We start from the raw sequence: 20252 nt of genomic DNA on the forward strand, positions 1-20252 counted from the left end.
CGGTAATAACCAAACTCTATAGGATCACTATCAAGTATAACTGAGTTAATGTATGTGTATTTTACTCTATTAAAATAACAATTATAATGCGGAAATCAAAGTAAAAGACACATCAATATTTTGTTAACGAAGGAACCTCAAATGCATAAAAACCCTGGGACCTAGTCTAGTTAAGCCGCTATACAAAATCTGAACCAAATTCTTATAGTTGATACCAAGCAGACTGCCCCTAGCTAGTTAGTTCCCTCGGTATTCCTACGCCTTTGACTTCTAGAGTCACGCACGTGAATATCAAGTACTTTGGATCGTATTCCAAACAGCAAAGGAAAAATTTGTTTGGTAACCACTCTAATCAATATTTGCTACAAGATATAGATGAGTTGTTTACAAAGGCTTTTCCGTTTAATCTAATAAACTTGTTTATCTGGTTAGATCGATCTAACTTGAACTACCGAAATAATCAAGTATAGATTCACACTCAATCAAAATAAATCTTAAAGAGATATATTGAGTCATGCAACTAATCAATCGAATAAATACGATTCTAGTTGGATCCAAATCAATCAAGGTTTGTGCTCAAGATTCACAAGATGCGAAAACTAATAAGAAATCTTCTTCGTCTTCAAATCTTCTTTAATCTTCAATAAACCTGCACAACACCACTTGAATCTCTTGTGATCAATCACGCACAAAACGGAATCTGTTAACAATGTATTATCACAAGATGTCTTTAGATCTAACAACAGTTCTAAAGATCCCGCCGATCTAGTGTGAGTGAATCTAATATCAGAAAAGAAGATTCTCAAGAATAAAAAAACTAGGTGCAATCAAAGTTTGAACAACCGTTAGTCAATCAAATCAATCAAAAACTAATAACACTGCAATTATCTAGTTTCTCACCAACGGTACTCGTAGAGCTTCTTGATCCCACAGAAATCTTTAAACAAGCGGTCTTAATAGATTTCACCTAATTAGCATATTTTTCTCTCTGAATAGATGACTCTACAACAATAATGAAGTTTTCCTGGCTCTTAGGATAGTTTGCTAGAAATGCAAACTTAGGTATTTATAGACCGAGGATGTCTGGCACCAAGGAATATCCAAAACCGAAATTATTCTCAAGATATGCAATGAATGCTCCATTCGGTTTTCCTAATTCCAATAAATGCTTTGTCCAACATTTTCGAAATCTCTCAATAGAAAATCTCCAATTAGTAAATGCACATTACTAATACCATATACACATGGTATTACTTGTGATCGGTCACACCTGTTACCAGGACGGCCGGTTACACAAATTACAAGGATCGGTTACACATACTCATGATCGGTCACACCAATTACTAGGATCGGTCACACCAATTACAAGGATCGATCATACCATCACATGGAGATTACTTAGGATCGGTTACACCAATTAATAAAAACCAGTCATACCAAATCATAAGTCAGGCATTGTGATTAGTTATACCAAGATACATAAAAAATTTAAGATCGGTTCTACCATCTCACACATATTGGTCATCCATAAATATGCAATGAATAGCTGGACCAATAAGTCTAATGATTTCCCTTTCGATTCACGACACAAGTTAATGAATGTACTTCCTTTACAAAAATGTAAAACATTGTTTCCTAGGATGAAATCTTCACCATAACCCATTCACATAATCATAACAATATATACAAGATTATGTCGATGTCATATCTACGAAGCTCAAAAGATAAGCGTTATACTTCGTAGTCTAATTCCCTAATACTATGATCATACTAAAATGATCATATCACCTCACTAGAGTATTATAAAATATGTATGGTATATAAAGCTTCGCAGTTATGTTTTCAATATAACACGACTTGAAAGATAGGTTAGGAATGAAACAGTTCAAGTCAATATTACTAACCTCAAGATGAAGGATGATGACGTCTATGTCTCAATATTCCTAGACTTTCTAGTTTAATCTAAACGAAGTTGACTCTAGTATTTAATCAAGTGACTCTAGATGCGTTTTGATACTAAAATATGACAACCAAACTTGACATACCAACGCTGGGTGAGTTCAACCGAGCTATGCTCTAACAAAGACGGTGGCACAATCAAGAGAGTTTATTGAAAACATGGTAGTTAATCGCAACAATTCTTGAGTTGTGGTTCGATTGTACTTCCAAAGAGTGTGAATGAAGTGCGCGAGGTCAATGAACTTCGTCAACAAATGGGTAACATGGAAGCAATGATGCAACAAATTGCAGCCGTTGTAGTACCAACATCTCCTGAAGTTTATGAAGACGTCAATAGGCAAGATAATGCGGTCTTTCCAAATCAGCAAAGATGGTTTGTTCCCTATTCAAACACTTATAATCCAGGATGGAGATATCGCCCCAACTTTACCTATTCCAACAAGTAAGGAGTAGTTCAGCAACCTACTTTCAACCGTCTAGATGAGTTTCAACAACAATTCCATCCACGACAACAAAAATTCCAGTCGTAACAAGAAACTCAAAATCAAGGTTCCAGTCTCTATAAAAAGCTCAACACCATGATGAAGGGATTTACATCTATGATTCAACAAAGTCAACAAGAGACCAAGAGTGCAATAAGGATTTACAAACACAAATGGGCTCAATGGCTATTGACTTGAACAAATTGAAGGCATAAAACGATGGAAACTCCCTTCTCAACCTCTTAACCCACGGGAGGGTGTCAATGCTATTACGTTGATAACTAATACACAACTTGTGCAACCCGAAATTACCGAAATGAGCAACAAAGAGACCCATAGTGAACCGGTTTTGGAAGAAAATAGTGTTGATTTTCCCAAACTTCTGAGGTACCTGAATCTCACTATAATCCTCATGTTTCAACTTATGTTCCTCATATACCTTTCCCTTACATGTTTGAAAATTCCAAGAAGGTGGAACAATAAAAAGAGATTTTAGATATTTTTAAGAGGATTCAAGTAAACATACCACTTATAGATGCCATCAAGAAAGTCCTAAGTATGCAAATGTCTTGAAGGACTTTGTACCTGAAAAAGTGGGGGTCTAACAGCCACACCCAATATTTCTCTTAGCAATCTGTATGGACAAACTCCAATGTACTTTTATGAGAATCAACTAGACAGTTAGACTCAATCAACGAAAAGTATATCAAAGAGTTTATATCTCAATCTCTCGATTTGATCTTTACTCAAGCAAATAGAAATCTGCGAGTCTTTATCAAAGAGAGATAACTTGGATGGTACCAAAAACCAATATCCAAGTGTCAATCAATTTAAATCAACAATCAAAAGGTCGGATATTCTAATTGATAGAACAATGCACAACCTGTATTATTTCAATTATATAAAAAAATATAATGCGGAATAAAAATAACACATACACAAGAATTTTGTTAACGAGGAAACCGCAAATGCAGAAAAACCCCGGGACCTAGTCTAGATTGAACACACACTGTATTAAGCCGCTACAGACACTAGCCTACTCCAAACTAACTTCGGTCTGGACTGTAGTTGAACCCCAATCAATCTCACACTGATCCAAGGTACAGTTATGCTCCTACGCCTATGATCCCAGAAGGATACTGCGCACTTGATTCCCTTAGATGATCTCACCCACAACTAAGAGTTGCTACGACCCAAAGTCGAAGACTTTAATAAACAAATCTGTATCACACGGAGAAGTCTACGATAATAGATGAATCCGTCTCCCACGAATATACCTACGAGTTTTGTTCCGTATTTTGATAAATCAAGGTGAACAAGAACCAATCAATAATACCAGACTTATATTCCCGAAGAATAACTTAGTATTATCAATCACCTCACAATAATCTTAATCGACGCAGCGAAAAAAGATATTGTGGAATCACAAACGATGAGACGAAGTTTGTTTGTGATTACTTTTCTATCTTGCCTATCGGAGATATAAAATCTCAAGCCAATTATTTCAATTGTACTCGTACGATAGAAGATGCAAGATCATATCACACAACTACGATAAAAGTAGCATCGGTCTGGCTTCACAATCCAAATGAAGTCTTTAAGTCGTTAACCTGGTTTAGAAGAAGAAACCAAAGGTTAAAGGAGAATCAACTATAGCTTAGCACAACTAGTATCACACAGAATGTGTGGGGATTAGGTTTCCCAGTTGCTAGAGTTCTCCCTTATATACACTTTCAAATCAGGGTTTGGAATCAATGTTAGTTTAGTAACAAAGCATTCAATATTCACCGTTAGATGAAAACCTGATTAGATTCAAGCTAATATTTCTCAACCGTTAGATCGAAATCTTAGCTTGTTACATAGAAATGAAATGTCCAATTTTGGGTTTACGAACCGTACCCAAACATTAACATTTGTTGGTTCAACAAGTCAACCAAATGGTTAGCCATATGATTACTCTCATATCAACCTTATTCTTCTTCACCATAACTAGTTCAAATGACTCAAATGAACTAGTTAGAGAGTTGTTCAATTTGCAAGTAAATCTCATGTAACTACACAAGACACAATTGAAGCAAAATCGGTTTGATTCACTCGAATCGGTTCATGAACTTCATAGCCACAGTTTGCAAAAGCATTCCTTAGTTTATTTAAACATTAGTTCAAGAACAACCGACTTTAGATATAACCATCTCAAGTTCGCGGACTGGATTCGCGTACTTAAGCTCATGGAAGGAGTACACAAACTCCAGCAGAAAATCTCGGGCCGAGAATTTCCGCAAGTTCGCGGACTTGGCGCACGCCACTTCCATTTCTCTTGATCAACAAAGTTCGCAAACTTTGGTTCAAGGAATAAGGACTTATGCATATATGTGTTTCCACAACAATGCTTATATCCTACCAATGGTTATGTAATCGAAACTCTCATTTCAATCATTGAAACATTCTCAGAGAACGTTATATAGCCGTTATTCACAGACCATTTTTCATCAGGGCAATTTTCAAAGTGATTGAAACATAACATGACTTTCCTCACTTGGTAAAGATGAATTCGGCTAAAGCGAAAGCTTACCAACACACATTTCGAGAAATAGATAGGCGAGATAAACTCGATTCGAAATAGCAAATGTGTGTATGAAAATCTATATATCAAAACGACTTTTGTCTCAAGAGTAGGAGATAGAGTAAATAGACTTTTGAGTGACAGATAAGTTCAAGTCTCCACATACCTTTTAGTCGATGAAGATCCACTAGTTCCTTGAGTAGTCCTTCGTCTTGTATGATGATTGCCATGGAGTCTTGAGCTCAACTACACTTTCTATCCTAATCCAAGACCTTAGCTCTAATAGGCTAGTAATCAAGACTTATAGTTTTGATCACTAATATTGAAAAACATGCTTGAGATAGCAACGCAAGCGAGTTCGACCGAGCAATGCTCTGACAATCTCCCCTTTTGTCAATATTAGTAACAAAACTATTAATACATATGGAATACAAAAAATAAATAAATTAACTTTTGTAGCTCCAATTCTACATGCCTAATCTTCAACATTACTCGAAATCTTCGTCACTTCCAAGTACTCCAATGATTCCAAAGGTTGTAAGTTTAGCATCATCGTTGTTGAAATTCCGTAGCTATAACAACAAGAAAACAATAATTCTCAATCATTTTTATACAGTGTCATAGTATCATTATACAACGTCAAAGTTCAATTGTATCACAACTTCAACAACAATATTATGGTGATATGTATCACTCCCCCTTAGTCAATACTCCATCTCACATGGAAACCACTCCCCCTTACATAATGATCCGAAAACCATATGTATTTGTAGTGTGAACTACATATTAATTCTCCCCCTTTTTGTCAATAAAATTTGCAAAGGTACAAGAACGGGATCCTAATGAAATTTCCGAAAGAGACATTTCATTACCAAAAGAAAGCAAAAATATCAACTTGTTCTTTAGATGCAATCATAAAGCCGAAGCTAAATGCATTCATCAAGGAGTTTATAAAGATAAAAGATAACCCCTATAATATTCCACAGCCGCACTCCCCACAAAGATTTGGCAATTAAGCGCAAGTTCAAAAAGAACTCTCCCCCATAAAATGTCATTCCCAAGGGAACAACAAGAGCGACCTTAATTTCGAAAGAAAAGAAGGATTTCTTTGGACATAACAAATCACATACAAGTATGAATTTGAATCCAAAATATTAAATTAACCACAAGAAGTTCATGATTAATTTAACCGAAAATGCTCAACACAAGTAAACTTATGGAGACTTAAGAGCGCTCAATTAGATTAATCACAAGTAAACCCATAATTAATCTAATCGAAATACACAATCAAACTAATCACAAAAGTAATAAATTTAATTGGTCATACTCACATAATAAAGTCTATGGAGCAATGACTAAGTTAATCATGAAAACAATCAACCCAGTCATGAAGGCTCAAACATAAGAAGATTTATGGAGTCATAACTAAATAACCAAACAAGATGATTAATTTAGCTGAAAATGCTCGACATAAAGTACCTTACGGAACAACAACATAGCTAATCAAAAATAATCAACTTGGTTGTTTAATGCTCAACATAAGACACTTTACGGAGCCTCACAATAATACATAAAATATGGATCAGGGAAGATCAATTACTGCGAAATACACAAGGATTCATTGAATTTTCCATCACTATTTGCATAACGACATTCAGTAGACTGATGAGCACGAAAGTGCGACACATTTTCACCCATAAATACATTAGCTGGGACTCATTTTATCACTAATAAACTTGTTTGTAGGTGTTTTTGTGAAATAATCTCTTATGGAGAAAGTTGCTCGAAAAGTGGTTTTTGTACCCCAGAGGACGCGTGTTATTCGGACTCTCACCGTTGGATAAGGGGCACCTCAATTACTAAGGGGCACCCCAGGTCACCCCAAAAGGCATCTGCTATTCGCACTCCAGTTCAGGATAGGGGCACTTCATCTTCAAGAATTCAAAATTCTGTTTTTGGCGGGAAAATGGTAGCAGAATTAGGGTTTCGGTTTTGAAGGTCTTATAGTGAGACTAAATGGCTGAAATCAAATGGGTTTGTTCCTAGGGCCTAAACAGACATGGTGACGTGCTTTGTTTCAGTTATATTTGGCTGGATAATCAACGATTGATGGAAGCAGCAAGAACAGTTTTGGCGGGAAAACTGGTTTTGAACTGCCGAAGTTAGGTTTTGATTCTAGAAGAGTTTGAGTGAGACTCAATGGCTAAAATTTCACGGGACGACTTGATTAAGTTTATAAGGCATGGTATGATCAATGGTTTGGGTTAGAATTGGCTGGAATGTCAGATGGAATAAATCAGGGAGTTACGTGTTTCGATAACCCGATATTGATGTTTTGAATTTGGAAGATTTCTAGTGAGATTAAAACGCTGCAATCAGTTGGATAAGGCCTGTTATGCTCGGACAGGACTAGTAATCCCATCAGAACCGGTAAAATTAGGCCAGATCATTGGAGAGAAGAAAACAGGGTGTACGTGTTGAGAAGATACACTCCATTAATTCCGAGCAGAGTTGGTGAGATTTTCTTTCCGTTTTTATTTGAGAACGAGCTGTCGTGGTCAACAGAAGCGTGTAGGAGTGAATCTGCAACCATGCAGACGCGTGATGGAGCTAAAGAAGGAAGATTATTCTCACAACAGACCGTGGAAGATAAACATAATTACTACGGGATTATTCGCATTCACTGGGGAATATCTCGGTGCTGTTGGGTATAAATAAGTCAGCAGAGTCGAAGAGAAGGGATATCGAGAGTTTGGGGCAGAGACTGAGTGTAAAGTAGGAGGTTGCAGAGTGAATCATCACCTGCAGGAAGAATAAGCCACGAAGAAAATAAGACTGCAAACTGCAGTCGTTATTTCTAGTGTCTTATTTTTCCAACATCCTAGCGTCTTAAATTTTGTAACAGTCCATTGTAACAAGTAGCTTCAGTTTGCAACAAATATTGTAACAGTGATTTATGTAACGCCTATACAGCGTTGCAGATTCATTATTTTATTAATAAAAACACCATTTGAGCTATAAATCATATTTTTTGAGTGTGTTTTTATCATGAGAATCTAGACCCCAACACTGGGTCGACGGAGGAAGCCGAACTTCATACATGGGTGAATTTGTTTTATTTTCTATTAGACTTTTGCACTTAATTAAAATAGAATTATGATTTGAAAAAATTAGTTATTATTTTATTAGATGGGTCATGCTTGCTTAGATGTTTGATGTCCCGTGCTTACGATTTAGAACTAATGTTTGGAGAATCTACCTTGGCAAGAATAAGAGTCGATGTTGTTTTATTTGTCGAGCGATAATTGTTTGAGAATGAATAATTGAACCTATTGATATGAGTTTGGCCGAATCCTAGACCCAGTAACTCTCTATTTTATTCCTTTAAAATTAATCTTAACAAGTCTTAGAGTTCGAATCCTATTTACTACAACCACTTGAAAATCACATCATAGACATAATCCTCACAAACAAAAGATTTTAACCTATCTTCCATCAATAATTGACAATATAGGCTTAACTTTTGTATTTTTCAAAAGTCCATCCATTCTTTCATCAATACATGCATATCAATTGATGAACGACTTTAAATTTGACAAGATATGGGACAATCAAGTTCACGGACGCAAACACACATATCCCATAACAATATTGCAATATATAAAACCATAAAGACTAATACTGCAAAAATCATCTTCCAAACAAGTTTAGAATTTAAACCAATAAATCTAAAAACATGAAGATCAAAACGTTGGACATAGCTATGTGTAATCGCAATAATGGCTATTCCAACCTCTAGTTATTCTTCTAAACAAAAACAAAAATATAGAAGATTTACTAGATAATAAGACCTTTGAAGAATTCTTTATCGTCCTCGAACTCCTTGTCGTCAACATCCATTGGAACATAAGGTTCATTAAGGTAGGAGTTTATATCAATAAACCTTCTTGGATGATGTTGTCGAACCAGGGCCTTCTGAATCTCATGAGTCTTATACATAAAAGTCTTTATTTGTTGAATCTCCTTTCGCATCTCTTTCAACTCTTCAAGAACACCAGAAAACTTCTGAGAGTTTGAAGGAACGACTCTTGGCTTCCTCACATTCCTTCGTTTTCTTTTCGAGGTAGGAGATAACAGAGATTTTTATTTTTCCTTCATGATTGATGGCTTAACAATCACATGAACATGTTTTCCATCAGAATACATCATGCTTGGAGTATCCATAACGTATGGGTTTGTGAGAGAAAATCACAAATTGAACTCAACAAGTAGTCTTGAGATAAAAAGAAGTTACAGCGAAGGAAAACACGAATGTAGGGTTTCGAGACCTTTAAACAGGTTCGCACACGTCCAACTCACAACCCTATAAAGAGTAGAATTATCGATAATAACCCTCCTTTGATAGACAGGAAGAACAAAAGCTAAGAAAAGAAGAAAGAAAACTTTTCCTAAAGCCTGAGAGGTACAAAATCATTGTCCCTTTTGATCAGGCACATGAGACAAGATTTTCAAATCAACACAATCAAGTTGCATTGCAGTGAACAACAATTTGTCCACCATTTTCCTCTTGAGAGGAATCCTCAGACTTCTGTCTATCAAAACGACTTGACCATACTTTTTTCTCTAATGGTCTTGGTTTATCCTTGGAAACTCACTTCTTAGACGAACATAATATCCTACATACCTCAGCGGTCTTCTGAGCAAGTTTAAGCTTCCTTGCTAAATGATTTGCTTTTCGTTGAAGTTTGTTGACGTGTCTCAATTGGTGTTTGTACTTGTAACACCTTGAAAGTTCAGGACCCTTTAGAGAATAATACGAACACGTCAAACTAGGATATAAATCAGGCTTCTGAGATGTGCATGCAGCTAGACACATGGTGGAACCTGAAACATTACAAACAGAGTTTCCAAGAAATGGGTCAATTTTTTCTTCCAGATTAGTTGGATTATCTTCTGAAAGAATATTGAGATTGATGTTGAAAAAGAGGGGGTCTAACAACACCGCCCAATGTTTCGCTTAGCAATCTTTATGGACTAACTCCGAAATACTTTGCTAGAGAATCAACTAGGCAGTCTGACTCAATCTAGATAAAAGTATCTCAAGGAGTTAATATCTCTATCTTGTTTTTGATATTACTCAAGCTAATAGAAATCAGCGAGTCCTAATCAAACACAAGGAATACTTGGACGGTACCAAAGACCAATGTCCAAGGATCAATCAATATCAATCAATAACCAAAGGTCGGATTTCCAATTGATGATCACAAACACACAGCCTGTATTATTTTAATTATAAAGATAAACAATATAATGCGGAAAATAAAATAACACAGACACCAGAAATTTTGTTAACGAGGAAACCGCAAATGCAGAAAAACCCCAGGACCTAGTCCAGATTGAATACACATTGTATTAAGCCGCTACAGACACTAGCCTACTACAAGCTAACTTCAGACTGGACTATAGTGGAACCCCAATCAGTCTCCCACTGATCCAAGGTACAGTTGTACTCTTACGCCTCTGATCCCAGCAGGATACTGCACACTTGATTCCCTTAGCTGATCTCACCCACAACTAAGAGTTGCTGCAACCCAAAATCGCAGACTTGATAATAAACAAATATGTCTCACAAAGAAAAGTCTATCAAAGGATAAATTTGTCTCCCACAGAAAAACCCTAGGTTTTGTTCCGTCTTAAGATATACAATCAAGGTGAACAGGAACCAATTGATAATCCGTTCTTATATTCCCGAAGAACAGCCTATATTAATCAATCACCTCTCAACAATCCTTCTTGACTACACAAGAGATTTGTCGAGGAATCACAAACAGTGAGACGAAGATGTTTGTGACTTCTTTATCTTGCCCATCAGAGAACTCTCACGATCTCAAGCCAATCAATAGATTGTACTCGTACGATAGAAGATGCAAGATCAGATCATACAACTACGATAAAAGTAGTATCGGTCTGGCTTCACAATCCCAATGAATTCTTTAAGTAGTTAACCTGGTTTTGGAGAAGAAAACCAAAGGTCAAAGGAGAATCGACTCTAGCGAGTGCACTGGTATCACACATACGTGTGGGGATTAGTTTTGCACAATGCTAGATGTATCCTTTAGATAGCCTTCAAATCAGGGTTTTTCCTTAGTTACAGAGCAATCCATATTCACAGTTAGATGAAAACCTGATTTAGACTCAAGCTAATATTTATCAACCGTTAGATCGAAAACTAAGCTTGTCACACACACTTGGGTAGACGTTTACTGGGTTTGTGAGAACCATGCCCAAAGGTGTACCTGTATGTTGGTTCAACATAGTAACCCAAAAGGTTAACCATATGAGAAATTCATATTAACCTAGTTCTTCTTCACCATAACTAGTTCAATTGACTCAAATGAACTAGTTAGATAGTTGTTCGATTCCTATGAGATCTTATGTAACTACACAAGACACAATTGAAACAAGGATGATTCGATTCGATGAATCGTCTCATGAACTTTATAGCCACGGTTTGCATAAAGCATTCCTTAGTAATTTAAGTTTCATGTTCAGAGCACATCTTTAGATCATAATCACTTAAGCTCACAAGCAAGTTCGCGGACTTAAGGCAACCGGCAGAGTTTTCCAAACTCAACAGAAAATCTCGGCAAAGAGACTTTCGCCAGTTCGCGGACTGAGTTCACAGAATAAACACACAAACAAGCTTTTGGAAAATCCCAGTAGAAATTCTCGGCAAGAGAACTTCCGTCAGTTCGCGTACTGAGTTCTCAAACTGAATTCACGGACATGGAAAAGCCAATTCCTCCGGTTTCTCTCAATCAACAAAGTTCGAAAACTTCAGACTAAGGAATACATGGTTATGTAATCTAAACTCTCATTCCAATCATTGAGACATTCTCAGAGGACGTTATATAGCCGTCATTCACAGACCGTTTCACGCCAGAGCAATTCTCAAAGTAATTGAAACTTTTCATGACTTTCGTCACTAGGTGAAGATAAACTTGATCAAAGCGAAACGCTTTACCAACACACGATTTCGAGAAAAAGATAAGTAGTGAATACTCAGCTTGAAATGTCAAATGTGTATGATCCAGTCTATATAGCATACGACTTTTTGTCTCATAAGAAGTAGGAGATAGAATAGATAGACTTTTGAGTGATAGATAAGTTCAAGTCTCCACATACCTTTTTGTTGATGAAGTTCCACGGTTCCTTGAGTAGATCTTCGTCGTTGTATGATGAATCTCCATGAAGTCCTTGAGCTCAACTACACTTTTCTATCCTAGTCCGAGACTTAGCTATAATAGACTAGAAATCAAGACTCATAGTTTTGATCACTAAAATTGACAAACATGCTTGATATAGCAATGCATGAGAGGTCGACCGAGCTATGCTCTAACAATCTCCCCCTTTGTCAATTTTAGTGACAAAACTATTAATACATATGGAATACAAAAAAGATAAACTTTAGTGGCTCCTATTCCATAGTCTAATCTTCAACATTCCTTGAAATCTTCGTCTTTCCAAGTATTCCAATGATCCCAAAGGTTGTATGTTTAGCACCACCGTTGTTGAAGATCTGTAACAATGAGAGAAATCGATATTCTCGATCATTTTTATACAGTGTCATAGTGTTGATGGTGGAGTTTAGTTCAGGGCTAAAATTGTAAAGCCAAAATTATGTGTTGTTATCTTGCAAAGGATAAAGCCACTTATAAAATGATGAATACTTCCTCACTTCGTGTTGATGGTGGATTTTTGTTTAAGGATAAAATTGTAAAACCCAAAATTATGCGCTAACATCCTGCAAAGGATAAACCCACTGATAAAGTGGAGAATACTTCTTCACTATAAAACTTATAGCATTACCAGTTAATGTATGACCAGCCTTGTATTTCCTGTACTACTCCATTCTCATTATTGGTGCGGCATGACCACTGAGTGATCGCTCTAAGCAGAGCAACACGAATCTCCAAGCATTAAATAAGGATGCATGTACAAAATACACGTACATGCTACAACTCTCGGAGTGTTATACTAACCCGATCGAGCATATGGATTGTCCGTATCAGTCTCAGAAACGATCACGACCATCCAACCTCACCAGCATGATTGGATGGATTAGATCGGATCCATAACCCCCAGGCACGTATTGGAGTATTCACCACCGACCCAATGCGGGCTCCTCATGGTCGGCCTCCACAAAAGGGTAGCATGGATTGCCAAATCGTCCAGCCAAAGCAGCGGCGACGTGAAACCCTAGTTTAGGGTATGTGGCACATTACATGTGATGCAAAGCAGTCTCAACCATCCATCTTCGCAGGCATAGATGGAGGGTGTAGATGTAGATTCAAATGGACCAGAGCATGTCAACAAAAACTTCGTGGGCCCGTCTACACACTTGACCGATCGGTCAGGACCAACTATAGTTGATTGTTCCAGTTCGTGCGCCCAAACAAGGCATGACGCGCGACCAGTGAAGCCCTAATTAGGGTTTGAACATCACGATCGTCCATTTTCTCCTGCACGAACGAAGGGTCCAGGAATAGACTAGGTAGGTCCAGTGCGCATCAACATGATCATCGTGGGCCCATATATATCCATACCCGATCGGCCAAGGCATATCATGCCTGGTTACCTCGATTCGCACGCCCAAACTAGGCGTGGTCACACCTCCCAATTGTAAACTAATCTCGACCACTCAACTTTGCCGGAAAAATTGAGTGGCTTAGATCACGTTTCTATGGGACAATGAAATACAAGCGTGTACACCGGCCCGTCGTCTGCACACCAGACTAATCAGCCAAGACCAACCAGGCTTGGTCGTCTCTGTAGATGGTGGATTTTTGACAAAGGGTAAAATCGTAAACCCATAATTATACGAACCTCTGGTCCAGCAATCAGACGTGAGTATTGAGACGCGGGTCTCTCATCAAATTCTTTGACTGAGGATACTTTCTCTCAGAGTACATGCAGATATGTAGTCTCACGACTGGACAATGACATATCTCATGAACACTGAACACTTTCAGTGATTATTTCTATATAGTATCACGAGATGGACGGCTCCTAGAAAGCTTGCTCTGCTAGTATAGAGCGATAACGTCTTTAGGAACAAACAACGAGTTTACCCTGACTATATAAAGGATATGACTTACCAACAAGCTCATATCGGGATAATTAATGCTCCTAGACAGCTTGCTCTGCTAGTATAGAGCCGTAAAGTTAATTATTCCTAATTAAGATTAATTCTGCCGTGACATTCACTACTGAATTCCCATAATAATCTATTATTGCTCATATTCCATGGTCGAATCCACGACTGGTCCCATGGAATGGCAATAACAATTGCTCCTATTCCATGGTCGAATCCACGACTGGTCCCATGGAATGGCAATAAACAATTGTTATGATTTTAGATTGAGATATATTTGGGTACCCTCGTCTTTTCAGGTTCTTCAACATTCCTTGAATTCTTAGCCTCTCCAAGTATTCCAGTGATTCTGAATATGTTCGACTCAGCATCATTGTTGTTGAAGATCCATAGCCATAACAATACTAAAACAGTTGTCCTCAAATAATTATATACAGTGTCATAGTATTATTACACAACATCAAAGTCCAATTGCATCACAAATTTGACAGTAATACAATGGTGATATGTATCACTCCCCCTTAGTCAATACTTCATCTCACAATGAAAACCACTACCCCTTACGTAATGATCCGTAAACCATATGTATGTAGTGTGAACTACCAGATAATTCTCCCCCTTTTTGTCAATATAAATTGGCAAAAGTACGAAAACTAACGGGATCATAATGAAATTCTCATAGAGATACTTCATGACTAAAAGAGAACATATCAACTTTGTTTCGATGATTTCACATAGTCGAAACTTAGTGTATTCATTAAGGAGTAAATAAAGATAAAAGATAACTCCTACAATATTCCACAGCCGCACTCCCCACAAATATTTGGCAATTAAGCGCAAGTTCAACTAAGAACTCTCCCCCTGTAGATGGTGGATTTTCGACAAGGGCTAAAATCGTGAACTTATAATTATACGAAGCTCTGATACAACAATCAGACGTGAGTATAGAGACACATGTCTCTCATCAAATTCTCAACGGAGAGTACTTTATCTTAGAGTACATGTAGATATGTAGTCTCACGACTGGACAACGACATATCTCATGAACACTGAACACTTTCAGTGATTATTTCTATATAGTATCACGAGATGGACGGCTCCTAGACAGCTTGCTCTGCTAGTATAGAGCGATAACGTCTTTAGGAACAAACAACGAGTTTACCCTGACTATATAAAGGATATGACTTACCAACAAGCTCATATCGGGATAATTAATGCTCCTAGACAGCTTGCTCTGCTAGTATAGAGCCGTAAAGTTAATTATTCTTAATTAAGATTAATTCTGCCGTGACATTCACTACTGAATTCCCAGAATAATCTATTATTGCTCATATTCCATGGTCGAATCCACGACTGGTCCCATGGAATGGCAATAACAATTGCTCCTATTCCATGGTCGAATCCACGACTGGTCCCATGGAATGGCAATAAACAATTGTTATGATTCTATGATTGAATCCACGACTTGATCTCATAGAATAGCAATAACTATATTATCTCATTACTCCGATTTCATGATCGAATCCACAACTGGTCTCATAAATGGTAATAGATAAAACTTAATTACTCTGATTCTGTGGTCGAATCTACGATCCCATGGAATGGGCTCACCTTATTATTTTGAATTCGTAGTCGAATCCTCAGCTGATCCTATGAATTAATAATAAACATCTTATTACTCAGTTTTGTGGATTATTCCCCACTTAATTCCACAATTAGTAATAAATAATCAACAACCGGGCATCTGAGCTACCTCTAAGTAAGCCCCGATTTATATGGTGAAAGTGTATTCCACGACAATGCACTAACAGTCACCGCACGAACGAGTATTTCAAAATACAACGAAACGATGAACCTATGCAAAATAGGGAAGAAAATAATAAATAATTAAAATATTGACCAGGTGCTGGGAGCACGGACACACGACCAACCGACGGTGTCGTGGTCAATCCCACGCCAGTTTTATATTTTTAATGCATTTTTATTATTTTCCATGATTTGATGAAAATTCTCTCGTTTTATCAAATCTCCTTCATCTCGAGGAAACTCCTCGGCTTCATGGTGTTTTCATAAACCCATGAAAATAATATAAAATTAAGGAAAAATAGTGTGGGGCGTGACCATTGGCCAACCGGCCATGCCTTGGTCCCAGCCGTCCCCACACCTTATGGTTCCTCATTATTTTATTATTATTATTTCCTTGATTTCATGAAAATTCCTTCAAATCATGGTGTTTTCAAAATACATAAAAAATAATAATATAAAATTAAGGAAACAGTGGGACCGGGCCCCAGCCGGCCGTCCATGCCTCAGCCGGTCCCACACGCCCATGTATTTTATTATTATTATTTGTAGTATTTCCTTCATCCCATGAAACTCCTTGATTTCATGGTATTTCTCTCAAATTAGGAAAACCCCTTCAAATCATGGAAAAATACATTAAAAAATAATAATATAAAATTAGGGAAACCCGTGGGACCGAGCCCCAGCAGGCCAGCCATGCCTCCCACGGCCCCACATGCCCTTGTTTTTATTATTTTTGCTTCCTTGAACTCATGAAACTCCTTCACTTCAAGGAAACTCCCTAAATTCATCAAAACTCTTTAAATCCACGATATTTTTCATAAAATCATCAAAATATTATAGAATTAAGGAAAAGGCACCACGGGACCGTGGACACGACCGGCCGACCATGCCATGGCCTCGGAGGTCCCACGCCTCCTCATTCCTTATTTTATAATTATTTTCCATCATCTCATGGTGTTTTCCTCAGTTTCGTCGAAACCCTAATTTTGGCATATTTTCTCGAATGGATGCTCAATTGCACGCCGGAAAATATCAAAATTCTCAGGACTGAGACGCGGACGCCTTGGGGACACGAGAACGCTATCTTGACCGATCAAGACTGGATCTTTGGCTTACAGAAGCCGGTCCCATCAAGTTTCACAGTTTTGACCTAATTTGCACAATTGCACGTATTAGGTCCAAGACTCTTCCAAACACTTTGGATTTTCATGAAGTGATCATCGTGCGGTCACGTGACTTCCCAGGTCCGGTTTCATGACCCCATGGTCAGTCCCTCATTTCGTCATGATTAATTAGGTTTTCTCACCTAAGGATCAGACGAGCATTTTCGAATAAATGATTAAACCAGCATTTAATCATTCTTTCACCAACAAATCGTCAACTCTTAAGGAATTCTTTGTATTTGCTCACGTGAGCATATGGACACTACATGGTTGATCCACGGTCCCATGTAGTCACTCCCTCCTTCGTCCCATGGTTGAAATTCTGACGAACCATGAATTGATCATCAGTTGATCAAATTAGGGTTTCTGAATCCAAGGATCATCATTCCATATTCCAACCTTAATAATTTTACGACGACCTCATGGTCATTAATTTTATTAATTATGCTCGGTTCAACGACCAGTATTCTAATTAATATTTTTGGTACGCTGCCAATAATCCATCAGGTGAGCAACACATGCTCAGACGATCAAATATTCAACAATTCATCACATGAGCAACACTTTCTCAGATGATAACTATTTTCTCAAACCAAGGAATATTGGTTCAACAATCAATATTCAACGATCCATCGAATAAGCTATACTTGCTCACTTCATCGTAAGAACTATACCTCTGTCTCATGACATGTTCAACTCATGAGTTTCATAAACATCATGTTTAACTCAGCAACTACATGGACTCATCGTCCCATCAAACCACGAATTCATCAATTGACTAACATACCACGAGACGTCAATCATGTCACTTTAGGGGGATATCACTTAGGGTTTTGGTCTGGCGGCCTACGGCACGTGTGTTCAAACACACGATGGAATGTGAGCAAGTCATGCAATCAGTTGAAGGAATTCACGAGGTAGTGGGTGGAAAATCGACCAAGTCTCCACACGTTGAGCAACTGGTTTCAAACACGATCTCCACTTCCCCACTCCTTGATTCCATCAACTGTCACAGTCCATGGGATCATGGTGTCTAAAATTCCAGCAATATAAATAAGTCTCTGAATCATGATTGAATCATCGGCATCAACAGTATCATCAGTCTCACGTCTCATCAACAACACGAGATCATCAACTCATCAATTGAGAAACTACTCTCAATTGAGCAATTTCAATCATTTAGAGCTTATCATATTCAGAATTCACACACCCACAATCTTTGATTACCATTGATTCCACACATTTCCCAGCTTCCCTCCTACAGATCAACTCATCCTCTCTTGTGACCGAATTTACTCTGGAACGGTCATTGTCTTGATTTAGGCCGGAGTACTATAGATTGATCTCTCGAATCTAAAGCACCCCCTTTGCAGCGGTGCATCTGTGTGAGGTTTAACATTTCGCTCGGTTCGAGGAGTCTCCTCCGTACGGTCATCTCCTCAATTCCATAAAAACCAGAAAATCATTTTCCCCATCTACAGCCTCGAAACGCGCGCCCAAAGTTGGCATGACGCGCGGCCTTTGCGGCACAAAATCTCTGTCACAAATCAATCCTAGCCGCTCCTCTTTGCCGGACAAATTGAGCGATCTAGATTACACTTTCACGAGACAATGAGGTATGGACATGTACATCGGCATGCCGTCTACATGCATGCCCAATCGTCCTTGCCAAAATCGTGTCCCAAGCTTGGATTCGACCAAGCTGAAGAGTGATGCTTGCGCACCTCTTCATAAACCTTAATTCCACTAACGATCGCAGATGAGTGTCTCAAAGATCACCTCGTCCGTTCAACTTCACCTTCTCGGTTATACAACCCTGGTCAGGAGTTAACTGGTCAATGAGGTGTCGTGGTGATTACCATCCGTCACTCTACTACACCAAGTGATCCTCCAAGTCAAGACTTACCTGTACAGCCCCAAAAGATCACTTGAAGATGGATAGACATGCATCAATTTTAAGACGCTTAATCGTGACTTACTTCATTAAGCCTTAAAACAACGATACTTCACTCATGTTAAATACATTCGATGCATTACATGCATAGGATTCACATGATATTTCATAAATATCGACTTCCTAAATATTTTAGTTATTTAATCTAGCATTACATGCTACTTTCTGTGGGTCCCACGATCCACATACTCGAGACATCAATCATGTCACAAACTGGGGGATACATACTGGGGTATCGGTCTGGCGGTTTACAGCGTGCAGCGCACAACGCGCCATCACAAGAACGTGTCAGGAAGTCATGGACCGTTAGTGATGATGGGAGAAGTGGGCAATACTGATCGTATAACACTAACACACTCAACTCCACTACTCCATCACTCCATTTTCTCCACTTCTCATGAGAGACGTGGGTTAGGCTCAATGACTTGTATAAATAGGTTCTCCTCCCTATTTTCAAAAAAGACAAGACAACAGAAACCAAGTGTTGATACAACCGTATCCAAACACCAGAACTGATAGCTTACATTCTGCAAGCCAGTTCAGCTTTCCGATACAAGTCATACACAGCCAACACCTCCACAATCACAACACCTTCTTCGCTTCCCTCCTTAAGATCAACCCCATCTGCTTCACTTTGTGACCGAAGCAAGTCTGGAACGACCATTTCTTGGTTTAGGCCGGAGTTGTACAGATTGATTTCTCGAATCACAAGCACTCCCGTGCAGTGCATTTGTTTATGGTTTAGATTCACTTCTCATCCACACACCCCAAATTACCAAAATCAGCAGAAATAGTTTTCACCCATAAACAATTGGCGACTACAGTGGGAGATTAATCTCTCGGTTGCAATCTCAAGATTTTCAAAAAGGATGGTTGGACTCAGGGATGATTCTACCGTGACAGATCTCAGCCAGAATCCCTCAAATGGTAATGTTTCTCACCCTTCTTTGAACAATTCTGTTTATAACGAATTTCCATATTTTGATACCCCCGTTATCTCTGTCGCTTCAACCGATGGAGAAATCCAAACGCTGGCTGAACTAGCACGGAGGCAAGAAGTTCTGGCAAGAAATGTGGACCTGATCAAAGAAGAGATAAACGACATACTCGATCTCCTCATCGAGATGACATCAGATACGAGCAGTTCTCCTGTCATAGAGATTTCTATACT

This window comes from Papaver somniferum, chromosome 1 (genome assembly GCF_003573695.1).
Source record: "Papaver somniferum cultivar HN1 chromosome 1, ASM357369v1, whole genome shotgun sequence".
NCBI classification, from domain to species: domain Eukaryota; kingdom Viridiplantae; phylum Streptophyta; class Magnoliopsida; order Ranunculales; family Papaveraceae; genus Papaver; species Papaver somniferum.